The following is a 16,002-nucleotide window of genomic DNA, read 5'->3' as shown; positions in this document are numbered from 1 at the left end:
TATATATATATATATATATATATATATATATATATATATATATATATATATATATATTATATGTGTGTGTGTGTGTGTGTGTGTGTGTTTGTAAGTATTCGCGCTCCGGAAAATTAAAAGTTAAGAGGATTCAAATTGAAGGATGATTATTATAATTGATATTATAACCCCCAAAATATAAAAATAAAAAACAGTACATCTCTGTGACCTTTTTTCTTTTTTTTTTCTTGTTTTTCTTTTTTATGCCGACACAAAATTACATTGCAGCATACTATCCGCTATAAGGAATATAAACGACTGTAAAAAACCGATAGATGTAAAATAATTTACCGACCTTTTTTTCTTTTTTTACATAGAGTAAGTATATTTCTCTGTCACAATTTTTCCAATATAGTTTGGGAAGAAATATCTCTTTAGTCTATAATTTTCCAAGATATAGTAGAAACAGATCCTCAAAAATTCTACAAGTAGAAAGATGATTTTATCTTTAAAAGTACTTATATAGAGTTGAAATGAAACACTAAAATGTAATTTCTTCATTATAAACTGAAAACAATGTATATTAATGGCCATTTTATATTTATCTATCTATCTATCTTTCTATCTACCTATCTATCTCTCCATCTATCTATCTATCTATCTATATATATATATATATATATATATATATATATATATATATATATATATATATATATATATATATATATATATATATATATATATATATATATATATATATATATATATATATATATATATATATATATATATATGTGTGTGTGTGTGTGTGTGTGTGTTTGTGTGTGTGTGTGTATGTGTGAGTGTGTGTGCGCGTGTTTGTGTGTGTGTTTAAAATATTCTAGTTATACATCTAAATCTTTAAGATATTTGAGATTTTTTTTCTGGATAGAAAGGAAACTGTAGAAATAGCTCAGTATGTATATACTATTTCTGTTTACTTTTTATTAGTACAGGTATATGTATTGACTGGACCATTTAAGAAACTCTCATAGGTTTCTATAAAACTATGCAAATGGCTATTATGCTCTGAGACCCCTTTATGTTAACATTACAATTGGCATGTTTATTGTTAAATAAAATATAATTTTATAATTTGCAATAGTATTTACATATTTAAAATACTTTAACAAGGATTAAGCTCTGTTTATGAATTATATCTTGAAAATTTGGTCAAATCCCGTTTTTAAAGTAACCGGATTATAGGAAATCCTGTCGCTAAACATGTATGAAAAGAGTTACTTTTTACATTTACAGCTTATATGGTGAGGAAAATATTAAATGAAGAACAGGAATGGAGTATTTTTTCTTTTTTAATTAAATATAAAAAGCTGTATAGCACAGATCGATGTAAAGAACATATGATTGCATCAGTGGAGAAACAATGTGAATTTTTTTTATTATTATAAATACTGAACATAACAAGATTTTATCATGAGAGCTAGGCATATGATGAGATGTGTAGATGGGCAGCAGACTGGTTTGAAGTATATGATAAAATAGTGTCATGTTACCATAGCTCCTATATAACTTCATAGATGAATATATGTGAACGTTACAGTAATGAAATTATGTAAGTGAAATTGTATAATAAGCAAAAACATTTGTGAATGGAGTCTGAAATGGTTAATATCTGTAGTAGGTAATTGGAAACTCTGAATGGCAACTATAAAATTTAGTATTATAGTTAATATTTACTGGGGAAAAAGGTTGACCATATGTGAGTAACAATAGGGTCAATAGAATAAATATATACCAGCATGATACACCTATTTCTGTACAGATACAAAATGTGGTTGGAAATAGAAGCCAACTAGCTAGGAGTGTGTAAAGGGTTACGAATAGACAAGGGATACGTGTAGAAGCCTAAGTGGGGAATAAGTGAAGGGATTATGAGGCTAAAGATAGGATCAAAACGGAAGGGTTAAAGCTAATAATCTTAACTGTTTGGAAAGTTTCTGCGCATAAGAAGAATTGAAGGTATGAGAAAGGTGGAGATATTTATTAAAAGTTAGGTTTATTCATAAAGGTAGACAAGTGTTTTGCGATGTTTTGAGCATTAAAGATTTATGGAAGAAGATATGGTGGTTGAGAATTTCTTTATAATTCGAGATGTTCAGGACGAGGATTATATTTTGATTAAAAAAAAAAAAAAAAAAAAAAAACGGCTAAAAGGTTTGTGAGAATATTTAGAAAACAATATTCAGGAAACTGTCTAGTCAACTAAAAATTGAGGTGAATGGTTAGAGATAGGAGTTTTTAGAGAATATTAACGATGTTTTTTTAATGGTAAATGGTGTGCCTATTTTAATCAGTTTTATGCAAGAGCTTCATCCTCAACATAATAACTAAGGCATGAATATGACCGCGACAGTTTTCCCTTCTATCTTTAAAGGCCCGTCAAATTAGGAAATGTGATCTTTAACCTTAAATTCCGTACATGTTGAAGTGTTTTTGTCTTTTCTTTTTTAAAAGCTGGGATATGTAAGAACCGATAGTCAAGTGTTGTAAGATTTACGTACAGTCAGTAATGTTAACCTTAACCAGTGATATTAGATTTTCATTATGGTGTGATGCACTGTAACCTTAAGTTCAGGCTCACTGTTTAAATAAGATGTTAGTGTAATTTTTCCTTCATTCATATGATGTTTCTTTTTCAAGTTTCCTTACTATTTCTGTTTGTTTTCATTATCTCATATAGGTATAGTTAAGACAAAAATAGAAATGTGAAGTTTATTTAATGAGGTGTATAGGCCTAATTGTCCTGAAGAAAAAAAGCATTAGCTACTATTAGTCTCTTATAGATAAACATATATATTTCATAACTAAAATTATTATCATTATCTTTATCACCATGGGCATCATAATAAAGATAAATTTTAATTTATACTAGGTAAAGTTTCATTTAATTAGTTATTGCGGAATGTGCAGTATCAAAATGACTTTGAAGACCAATGTTAGCTTCAGGGAGAAAAGTACTTACTTAATCACTGACCTGAAGCAGCTGGGGATATGACGAGGAAGTTGAGACAAGCAGCTCCTGTCCCGTGGCCCATGACCGTGACCTGACCAGGGTCACCACCGAACCGAACGATGTTCTCCTGAACCCAGTGAAGTGCTGCCAGTTGGTCCATCAGTCCATAATTGGCCACTGCAGCTCTGCCAATTGGGTCCACGTTGGCGTTAAAAAATCCTGAAACAATTTAATGTTATTTTTTTTACATCGAATTTTGTTTCTTTAGTAGCAGTGATTGTTTTTATTATATTTGTTTTTCTTTTATCAATTTAGCCTTATGAATAATTGGCCCACTGGAATTCAAGTATTTTCAAAAAACCCTCTTACCAAGAATTCCCAGACGATAATTGATAGTGACGACAATGATTTTGCCAAGCGCAGCTAAAACTGATCCATCGTACAGACTAGAGGAACCCCATTCGTATGACTCCCCGTGAATGAAAACGACTACTGGATAGGCCATCATGGAATTATCTGAAAATACAGAAATATGCATATTAAGAGCTGTTTTTTTATATATATATTCATTTTCACGGTCTAATATTATAATAGCCAAATTACTTGCTACAAATTGTAAATAAGTATTTGTGGTTTACATGCTTAATCAGGTGTTTAAGGAGAAGTCAATAGATCATTGTTTACATGGCTTGATATTAATTTTATTCCATTTCGTAACAAGGGAAACCAACGAAATGAATAATACACTACTATGTCACCAAGAGACTGACAAGATAATGAACTAGAAATATAGTCATGATTGTTATCATTTCTTATGTATATCTAAGCATAATAAAAAAAATATAACACTATATATCTCTTGATTTTAGACATATATAATATTTATAACTCCTATAGATATTTGGAACGAATAATTTTTGGGAAAACTCCGTTCAAGGAATGATTGTGAGTTTTTGGAGAAGTCTTTAAAAGTCTTGTGAATATAACGAGTATTTTTCTCCTTTTTGGGTTAAACTTGGAAATATAGTAATTGATGCTGGACCTTTGCGTTAGTCATTTACTTATAGTGACATTTCCTTCCATTGTTACTCGATATTTTTTTTTTTCATCTTTTTGGCGGAAATACACATTAAATGGTCTCCTCTTTCCACAAGCCAGTACCCTTATTTGCACAAAGCATATTTGGTGGACACTATTAAAGTTCTTTACATTTTAGTCCGAAAAAAAGCTATAAAAGCATAGTACACAATAAATAAATTAAATTTATGATTCCTGGTTTAATGTTATTAAAAACATGAATGCCTAATCCAGCCATTTTTAATCCAAATTCTGTTATGGTAATTCATTAATTTTTTTTTATTATTATTATTATTCCATTTCCAAGACTCATCATCCTTGTGTAGTGTATATTTTTTCTAGTTAACCAGCAAACATCACACTGACTTACATAACTTAAAGGTGAACCCCATCACACCCTCTGGTATTTACATGGCCTGCAATCGAGCCACCTAATTACATTCTAAATTTCAATTTGATAACGAATAATGCATTGCTTGATAAGGCAATCATGATGCCACTATGTTTATTGTGAACCTTTTTGAAGAAATCATCGGTCTTGAATCCATACCATCACATTCTGCCTAAGACCTTTGTTTTGAATATTGTTTCGTTAGTTAATAAATTATAGCGCTTCAAAATTGCCGACAATTTCCCTTCAATGATTACATTAAAGAATATTTTCTTCTTGATACCTTAATGATATTCTAAAGTTTAAATCATTACGTTAACATTGATTCCTTAAACACATGGGTTTGCACGCTGGGCAAATTGTTTCTGTTAACCTTATATTGACGATATTCATTTAAAATGATTATACCTACATTTCGTAACACATCCCTCTCCTTCATTTAGTTGGTTAGAAAAACAGTAGATTGTGATATATAGTGCCTTATGATATGTTAGGTACCTAGAAAATGGAGTTGGAGGAAGCTGTATCCTGCGGTACATTGCAATCTGTTACATGTAAAATATGATAAGCTATCCTGCTCATCATAACCTTCTATGACGGGTTACTTATAGGGGCCATAGGATAGTTCAAGTGTAGTTATGTGTAGAAAATTAATTCTGACACAATATATCAAAACCAATTTCTTTCCTTTTCATGTAATTCTTATCACAATTATGCAATTTTCAATATTTTCTTTATTCTTGTTAAACGTAGAAGAAAATGTACTGCTTGTTTGTGGGAAAGTTATTTACATTTGCTGGAACAAAGTAATTTAATATTCTAAATGATTAACCAGTTTAATTTATATACGATCGATGGTCGACAGTTAATCATTGATTCATAGGAAAACGCACCGTTTTATCTATAATCCGGTACTATTCGGCACCCAGGTTTTATTCTATAAATGCAACAAGTCATTAATAATACAGTTAGCATTGACAATGAAAAGTTAATCACCTGTTAACTATGGAAATATAATATACATAAATAAAATGATTTTTATATCGCATGTGTTAATAATATTCTATATAAAAAAGGTTACTTGGTTGTCACAAACGACTTTTGAACTACTTTAAATAGGTCTTGGCCCCTACCATCATCCCAACCACGATCCCCTGGGCGTAAATATCTGCGATCTGTCAAAAGGCAAATATGTCAGGGAAAAATTAATAATTCCGATGTGTACTATTTTTTTTTTTTTTTTTTTTTTTTACGAGCAAACACCTTTTCAGTGTTACCAGTACCTTCCTTTAAATTTTCAGAGTTCTTGCTAGAGTACCGGAGGAAAGGGAGAGTTCTTTGGGTTTTTCATAAAATGTTCTGAATATATATATATATATATATATATATATATATATATATATATATATATAATATATACATATATATATATATATATATATGTATGTATGTATGTATATATATATATATATATATATATATATATATATATTTATATATATATATATATATATATATACATACAGTATATATATATATATATATATATATATATATATATATATATATATATATATATATATATATATATATATATACTGTATATATATAAATATATATATATATATATATATATATATATATATATATATATATATATTTATATATATATATATATATATATATATATATATATATACATATTTATATATATGTATATATATATAGATAGATAGATAGATAGATAGATAGATTTATATATATATATATATATATATATATATATATATATATGTGTGTGTGTGTGTGTGTGTGTGTGTGTGTATGTGTGTGTTTGTGTATATGGTCATGGCATAAACTCGCTCTCTAGGACCAGGTAGTAGCTTATAATGGCTCAATGGGTAGATACACAGTATAGATATCACTAACTCAATTATCCAGCTTATGGACTGCGAGTCAGGTGTATTCCCAGTTGATTATCTAGACTATTCAGTCCTTATTATTGAGATATATGAAGGCAGACATCACACTTAATAGGCAATATTCATGTCAAATCAATCATACCACATTGTCATGGAAGATAGTGATCCCTGACAGCTGAAAATATTCAAATTAGAAATGGATTGTGGATACATGTTCATGTCATTTGACTAAAATCTACATGCATACCAATAATGTGTCGATATCAGGTTTAATCACCATGAATTTTACGAGTCTTGCGCCAAAACGAAACTTAGTGGAAGAGAACCTGAATTTCTTTTAAGGAATTTTTAAATTACTGAACATGGTAATTTCCTTGAAAGAATATGATGTTCGGTAAAAGTATTTTTGACATAAAAATGACGCCATTTTCTTCAAAAAATGTGCAACTAGTCCATCATTGGAGATCTTGTTCGGAAATATATAATACATTCAATATTAGTGTTAATGAAAAAAAAATAGATAATTTAGAATCATGTGCGTATGATTTATATTAAAATTAACGAAGATGAGATTTAAACTTTCAATGTTATACCTAGATGGCATTGATATCAATGGTTTTCGGTGAGGACATGTTAAATCCAAGAAAAAATACCAAAATCATCATAAAACCTATTCATTTTATAAAATACGTTTCTTAATTCCTTAACTTAAGAAGTTATTATATATAATTGCTTTAAGATATTTACGGAGAAAACATGATCTCATTAAAAATAACAATGTATACCAGACTATAAGGAGGAAAAAGTATTACAACACCAAGGAAAGACAGAAAGTAATCATATACTAAGTGTAGAACAACTGCTCAAAAGCATTACATTATGAAGATATCATTACTGTTTGAAGGAAAAATCTAAGCTACGATCACTGAGTGATAATTTAAATATTTCACATTTTATTTCCTTTATTGTTACTGAGAGATGAAGTAAGATATCAGAAACGGAAGAGTTATGGATTGTTTTTATGATCACAAAGGTTTCAATGCTGATTGGGAAAAGTAAAAAGTAATTGAGAGTAAATGGAAGAAAAATGCTGGGAGATGCGGTAATAAATGTTAATAGTTATCATGGATGATTTGAAGTAATTAAGTCCTATAAGTACTTAAGGGTAGATGTAAATGATGCTGGTAATAGGCAAAATAAGACGTTAACCGTATACGGGCAAAAATGTTTCTGTTGAACCAGATTCTTTTAATGGAAGAAAAGGGTGTATGAAAACTAAAAAAGGGTTGAGGCTGCTAACAAGAAACGCTTGTAGAGTTTATTGGCATAGTAAGTAATATTGAGATATATAAGTGTGGTTACAAGCAATAGATTTAGAAAGGAATAGGTTGGTGGTGGGCTAGTTCTTGATGAAGGAATGTAGTACATTTGGCTAGTATTAAAAGTGCATTGTAGAGGTGATAGTAGGCAGCGGGAGAGGATTTTGCAGAAATGGTTGGATTAGATTGCATTGGATAGTTAACTTTAGTCATATATATTTAAACAATTTGAAAGTGTAACATATTACTAAGAACATCATATATAAGAAGAACCGTAACCATTCAGGATCTAGATGAATGGCAGCGAGTGGAGCGGATTTCCACGTTTTTTAATGGAATTTCTATGCTGGTTTATAAAGTGACTAATCACTTGGAATATTTGTTCCACAGAAGACTCACTGGCAATTCAACATTTAAATGAAAAATCTTGTAATAACCCTGGTGTTTTTTTCTCTTGGTCCATTAACGGCCGAGTAAAATTGATTATTCATCAATGAACTATAAATAGTTGTTTGTATTGTAAATCAAGTTTCTTTTTTTGGACTGTTATAAGCCTGGGAAATGTATGAATAATAGGTGAGCCTCCAGATAACTACTTTATTCAACAAAAGGTGCAGCTATATATATATATATATATATATATATATATATATATATATATATATATATATATATATATATATATATATATATATATATATATATATATATATATATACATATATATATATATATATATATATATATATATATATATATATATATATATATATATATATATATGTTTCCATGGGTCACATAAGTGTGACAATTGCATAACAGAAAGATAATGAAGTAAACATTAGCATGTGTACATTCAACGGATTTTGTCATTTAGGTTGATTGTTGCTTGTAGCTTAAAAGCTGTAAAATTTATAGCAGTACCTAAGGTTGACATTGTCATAAAAAGTGCCAATCTAATAATGGTGAAAATAAATTGAATAAAATTAGCATTTGTTGTATTTTATGGCCGTTTAGGTTGGTTGGAGTAATGTGACGTTGATTATACGCGCTGCATGATAGAAAGAGAGATAACGTAGCTCTCTATGAAGCAGGCATGTACGTAAAAGAGGGGGAGTGTCATTAGTATGTGAATTGATATTGGAGGAGTGATTATGAAAATAATGAAATCATATCACTTTGCCAAGAGTGTCTGCAGTGAGAAAAAATTCTGCTTGTGTTTGGTGAAAGATGTCATCACGTATATTACTGTCGTCAGCAATTTGGCAACAATCGAGCATCAATGAAAATTCCCGGTTATGGATTAAGTCATCACGGGTTATCTCATGTCATGACACATCAGGTCCATATTGAATCAGAAATTTATTCTAGAGGTGGGTTTATTATAGAAAAAATTCATGGTGCAGAATATCGAAAACCTCACTATATGAAAATAACGATTGCCAATCGTAATTTATATGCTCATAATTAGTCAAAAAAGGGTGACAATTGTATATTGAAAGCAATAATTAAGTGGGCACTAGCATGTGAAGATACAACGGATTTTATTGTTTGGGTAGAGTGTGGTTGGACCCTTCACCTTCATACTTCGCCTAATTCAGAAATTCTCACAATGCTTCCCAAAGGACGTTGAGCTATTATAAGACATGTCTAGGCAGTTTTCCGTGAATCATGAAAACATACTTTATCAATCTTCACCTTCGCCAACTTCATTGTATAGGTTATGTTTTGATAGGCATATGTTTACCTCAATATCGTTGTCTGTCTGTCTGTTGGTTTGTGATTCACATAACTCAAAGGCTATTTGACCGATTCTCATGAAATTTGGTTAGAGATTGGCCATGATCCAAAGAAAATTCGGTTAGATTTCGGGAGTTATTGTGCTAATTTTAAGGTCAAGGTAAAGAAAATATCAAAAAGATCTTTTTGCTATATCGTGGTAAATTTATATCCGTTTTGCGTGTAACTAGTGCGAAATTGCTCCTAATTCAATTGCCCATCTTGTGATTTGTGAGTGATTGAGTCAGAGTTGAGGGTCTAGAGCAAAAAGTCTATTTTCTACATAGTGGTAAATTTTTATCCGAATTGCATGAAACTGGTGCAAAATGTGCCTAATTCAATTGCCTATCTTGTGGTATACAACTTGATCTATGTGAAAAAAGGTTGAAAGTCTCTTTTTGCTATATCGTGGGCAAATCTCATAAAATTAGGTAGGGTGATTGGCCATGATCCAAGGACCATTTGATTAGATTTAAGAGTTATTAGATCAAATGCCAAGGTAACAAAAAGGTTAAAATCATCTTTTTGCTATTTTTTTCCAACCTGCAAGAAACAAAGGCCAATATATACACATTTCAATTGCCTTTCTTGTGATTTAAGAATGATTGGGTCGAAGGTCATGGAGAAAAAAAGAGATTCTATGTTTGTTATAAAATGGTATTTTTTTTTTCAGATTTGCATGAAACAAGTTCCAAAATGTGCACAATTCTATTGTCGATCTTGAGCTATACAATATGGTAGAGTCGAAGGTATGTACCCTAACGAATGCCCGTTCTAGTTTCCTACCTAGTATTGTTTATCATAAGAAAATGGAATGAACAAGAGTTAAGTGCAAGATGATAAGAATATAGTGGTTGCATTTTCTTTATTGGAATACATGTTTTCGAGTTATGGATAGGCAAGTTTCTCTTGTAGACAAAAAACACCAGATGGAGGAATTATTCATAAAGTTTGATAAGGAAAAGGCGTTGTAGTATAATATTTATTATTATGAATGATAATATCAATATGGACTTTTGCACGGAAATTACTGAGTACATAAATAAAAGCTTACATAGAGGCTTCTGATTATACGCTTGGTTGGTTGCATCTTTTATAAAATGATTCAAATTCTAATTATTTCAAGAAAGAAAAATTTTAGACTTAGGATAACATCTTGCTTCAGATGCATTGAATTTCGTTATGGTTATTAAGTATACAAATGGGATAGGAAATATGATATGTGATGTATATTGAGGTTGATGATGAAAGCTTAACTCTTTTTCCCAAAAATACATTCAAACTTTGTTAACAATATTGCCCATTTGCAAGATAAATCAGAAATACTTAACATCGTGTCTTAAAAGAATGTTTCTTTTATATGCTGCATGAAATCCAATTTATATTCAGTAAAAAGGCAGTTGATCATAACTTGTATCTAACGCTACTAAGAAGCGTTCGTACCATTACATGAAAACATTAATCACAATTCTTGTGTGGTTTTAATCTTCATCATGCAATTAGAAAGTGCTTTCATAGTTATTTCTAGACATTCAAAAACAATAATGATTTTACAGCACAGAAAGCATGATACTTCTATTGATTATATTAAATAGCTTTTCATATTCAAGAACGAAAAATATGTAGCGAGGGATAAATTTTACTGTTTTTTTTTTTTGTCAAATTGAAAAAAAAGAACAGCATACATTAGCAATTGGATACCGCACCCCATACAAAAGTAAAGGGAATATATGGAAAGAAAAGTAATATATTTTTTAGTTATATTAAAGTAAAGAATTTCGCAGATTTTTATATATTTACGAAACTCTGAAAGATGAATGAAGCTCTTCCAAGGTTTTTCCTTTTCAAGATGATCTTACGAGTTTTGATATTGGATATGAGTATTTTTTTTTATACTGATGATCTACCATTCACCTAATTCCAAATCTAATTTTTATTGCCCGAATTTTGTTAAAACTGACAAAATTATTGTCTGTTTAACTAATTTACTTTAAATTTTTTTGGATATTTGTTTATCTATTATGAATTGTTATTCATTAATTGATTGGTCTCCTCATAGCCAGGTAACTTGTTCAGCCTATCAAATAGTGGGGTGAGTAATGGTTCAAGCACATTACTTGTATAATACCTTCGAGTAGTCCGGAAGAGTGTAGAATATTTCCTTCGAATATACATATATATATATATATATATATATATATATATATATATATATATATATATAATATGCTGCATGCAGTGGAAATAACCGGTTACCAATAACACTACCAACCATTTGATCATTGAAATGTCCATTATAATACACACCAAAATAAGTTTAATAACTATTATTGGTTAGGGTATCTTGTATTACAAAATAAGACCAGAAAACCAATAATCGTTCAAGTCACATCAAAACTGGTGAATATCTGCTTATACATTATCCCCCCCCCCCCAAGAAACTAATTTATCGAAAATATGGACTATACTTTTTTTGGAGTTTGAGTGGATTAGAGTCTAAAATCAGAGAAGGAAATTTTACCAAGTATCTAGATAAATCATAATAGATCTTATTGCATTTCCAGGTTTATATGTATTAATTAAACCTTATAAATAAGGGAATGATGGTTCAGTAGGATTCAAAGAATAAGTTGAGGATTTCAAATTCTTCATAGTACATCTTAAGTTTATTTAAAATTCTTTTTTTTTACTCATAAAAATATGATACCGATGTAAATTTATTCATATTGGGATACCGTTGATGTCTTAAATGTAACGAAACTACTACATCCTTCCTTGGCTGGAATACATATTTTAAGTTCAACTCGTAAACATCTGACAGTTAAAATCAAATGTTATATGAGTTCATCATCCGCAATAAAGCCTGATGATTGGGTGCTAGGACGGTTGATCTAAATTGAAAAAAAAAAAAAAAGGAGGGATTTGAATGATTTTAATCGTTACAGAGGTATCACACTTACGGCAGTTGTCGTAAAAATATATTGTATGCTTATTGTAAAGAGTCTAGAAAATATAGAATCTATAATGACCAAATTCTTATTTCAGGACATGTTGTACAGTAATGAATGAAAAAAGAAAATCCCATTTATATGGCATTTGTCCACTAAGAAAAAAAGCTTTGATAGTGTGCACCAGCCAATTTTGTGGAGAGTCCTGCGTTATTATTAAGTTCCTCTTAATTATGGAAATTTTAGTTTGTCTGTCATGAGCATACTAATTGAAAAGTTATGTTAGTGGAGTCCTATCAAATGAAATTGCCGTGGACAGTTAAGTGCTCAAAGACAATGTTTTAACACCTTTGTTGTTTATCGTCCTCAAGGAGTTCGTGATGCATAGAACGGTTTGGGATGGTGGAGAGGGATTGGACTGGACTAACAATAGGAGATTTGCTGACATAGTATATGTGGGTGATGTTGACCTTATTACCAGAGGAGCAAATGATTTACAATGCTTGCTTACCAGAATGCATGAATTATTACAGGAAGCTGAGTTCAAGATAAATAGAAGAAAGATAGAGATGATGAAAATGGAATATGTACTGGAATATTAAATATCGTTGAAAAAAAAAAAGAATTATTAAGGTAGAATCATTTGAATATTTAGGAACTATAATCTCTAACACAGGCTCTTTAGAATTATAATTTATTGAAAGATTGGAAAAACCAAATCAGACATTGCTCAGGTTAGAAACTATAGGAGAAATTACTCGAGTGCCATATGTGGATGAGCCTATTCTTGAGGGGTAGATGGAGATGGTTTCTTCATACTCTTCCCACTCGCCAAGAGAGATTAGTCCACTAAACATTTAACTGGGCTCCAGTTGGTGATGGAGAGGATGATATATACATACATACATACATACATACATATATATATATATATATATATATATATATATATATATATATATATATATATATATATGTGTGTGTGTGTGTGTGTGTGTGTCTGTGTGTGTGTGCGTGTGTGTGTGTGAATGTATACATATACACACACACACACACACACATATATATATATATATATATATATATATATATATATATATATATATATATATATATATATATATATATATATGTGTGTGTGTGTGTGTGTGTGTGTGTGTGTATGTTCCTTACTGTACTATAACAGTAGTCATTTAAATCACAGCGCATATGAAACCACAGGAAAGCCACGTATTTAGACTAACAGTATTCCAGCTCCAAACACTGGTGATCGTGGATAACAGTGGTGGTAACCAGAGCATTTATATAGAATTTTCAGCCAGGAACAACGATTTTGGTATGATTAGGAATCTTGGTTAATTTGCAGGGCTTTTGATGAAAGGACTTTGGCCACCGATTTACTGAGTCATGGTAAGCTTTTATCTAGGATAAATGCTATGAGCGAGTCCTTTGGTGCATTTACTTGAGAGTTGCTTGTAATATTACTTTACCCATGAAATCCGAATTCTAACGGTTTCCTCTTTTATTAATAGTCCCGGCTTGAGTGATGTTAGTGATTCCCAGAATTTCCACTGTGACTACAAAGGCATTATAAACGAAATAAAAGACACCACTTCTTGCAAAATTCTAACCTTATTTTAATGTTCGTTTTTACACCATAAATTTACGTAACGTCATTATACTAATTTTCCAAACGTTAGTATCAGCTATTTTTTCATTGTAATATAATTTAACTATATTTCTTTGATTGTTATTGGGATATTGGGAATCAAATGATTTGTCAGATTTAAGACGATTTTAATCGTAAAATGCTTTAAACAAGAACAGCTCTGCTTCGTTATCAAATTATATTTGTTTATCATATATTCCCTTCTGAATAATGTATGTTAGGAAGATAAATAAGTGGAAATGTTGATAATTATTAACGATTATTTTTTGACTATGTAGGACTTTGTTAGTTTGACCGTTTTAGCAGTGAATAACCTTATTTATGTTAAATTTCCGACTTAAAAAAGACAACTCATTTTCAATGTGTGTTTTAGTTAGTAGTGCCATTCCTAAATTTGAAATACTATTGTTGATCCTGGTATATTTGATTTTTTTTTTATTATTTCTTCTCAGTAAGTCATATTAGATGGCAGAGAGAAAAAAAAGTTAATTTAAAGAGTGCTGGTCATTCCACCAGCCAGTATTACAATTTGTGCATGAATGAACGCTCGCTTCATTTTATAAGCTATAGAGATATACCGTTATTTTGCGGTTTCCGGGAAATCATATCAATGGGAGAAAAGGATTAACAACCGGAAAAAAAAAAACGTTGCGACAATATCCTTCAGCTTATTTTTTCAATAATTTTTATAATAATTTAATAATTCATCAGTTCTACTATCAATCGCACCTGTGTGTGCGTGGAACTAAAATGATCATCCTCAAGCATGATAGATATACCATTGAATAACAAAATATTCATTCAAGAATTATGGAAATGAATAACGACTTACGTTTAAATGCCTTGCCAGACTTCAATCGCATTGCCTGAAGATTATTCATGATCATGGAAATACGTATTAACTCAAAGACATATCTTTCCACCAACATACCTATTTTCTAAACATGGTATATCGGGTCGCATTATGCATTGTCAACAGCAATCAAGGATTTTAGGTTCAGTAATGAGAAATTCACATCAAAGGCCAAAGCGATATACATCCAGGGAGAATTAGTATTCATTCCTTGTGTAAAGTGACAAATTTTTGAAAATGACAGGAAGAAGTAAAGTAGATTATATAAAAATCGTATGCTGCTGCTTGGATTCTTGGATTACAATGACTGATCTTCAGAGGCAATTATTGGGGAAAAAGAAAGTTAATATCAACTATGATGCTGATTATGCTAATAGTAATGATAAGGAACTCTTTTTTTTATTATTACAACTAATAGTGGTAGTGTAACCATATCAGTAAAACTTATGGTGATTTGAGATAGAGGTGAGCCAGTAGGACACTAGTTCGAATTCCACATTAAGACTTGTAGAGCTAAGGTTTTCAATGCATTTCCTATATGCAGTTCAGTTCAAAAGTTTTTTTAATGTGAATATCTTAAATGCAGGTCATTTCGAAGGTTTTTTTTTTTTTTTTTTTTTTTTTTTTTTTTGCATATCTTTGTGTAGTCCAGTTGTGATAGAGGTAGACCCTAATGAGTTATCCAAAGACGCTAATAGATGCTAGGAAAACAACAGGAACGCTGTATAATATCATTCAAAACCTGGGAGATATTGATAAAGATATAGCTACATATTGCTTTTCATTAAAATCGTATCTTCCCATTTTAAATTGTGGTAAATATAGAAGAGACACAACTTGACGAATTTCCATGAAACTCTACCTAACTTGTGGATATAGCAGTTATGCTTAGAATTTTGATGAAGACCAAATGCCACGAATTCTTAACCGAAGACAACGTTTTGCTGAACAAATGACGAAAATGCATTTACAAAAAAAGAACGATCAATAATAATGTTTCCTTATTTGTATATATCAACAAAATACTCTGGTAATGCTGCCAATTTCAT

At 30.2% G+C, this 16,002-nt stretch overlaps 1 pseudogene; it reads right to left on the bottom strand.

Moving 5' to 3' along the window:
- Positions 1–16,002, bottom strand: part of LOC137645025 (neuroligin-4, X-linked-like) — a 69,502-nt pseudogene that overhangs the window by 19,490 nt on the left and 34,010 nt on the right.

Source organism: Palaemon carinicauda, chromosome 1, assembly GCF_036898095.1.
Source record: "Palaemon carinicauda isolate YSFRI2023 chromosome 1, ASM3689809v2, whole genome shotgun sequence".
In the NCBI taxonomy this organism is placed as follows: Eukaryota; Metazoa; Arthropoda; class Malacostraca; order Decapoda; family Palaemonidae; genus Palaemon; species Palaemon carinicauda.
The sequence above is the reverse complement of the archived record's forward strand: the minus strand, read 5'-3'. Positions and strand labels throughout refer to the sequence as shown.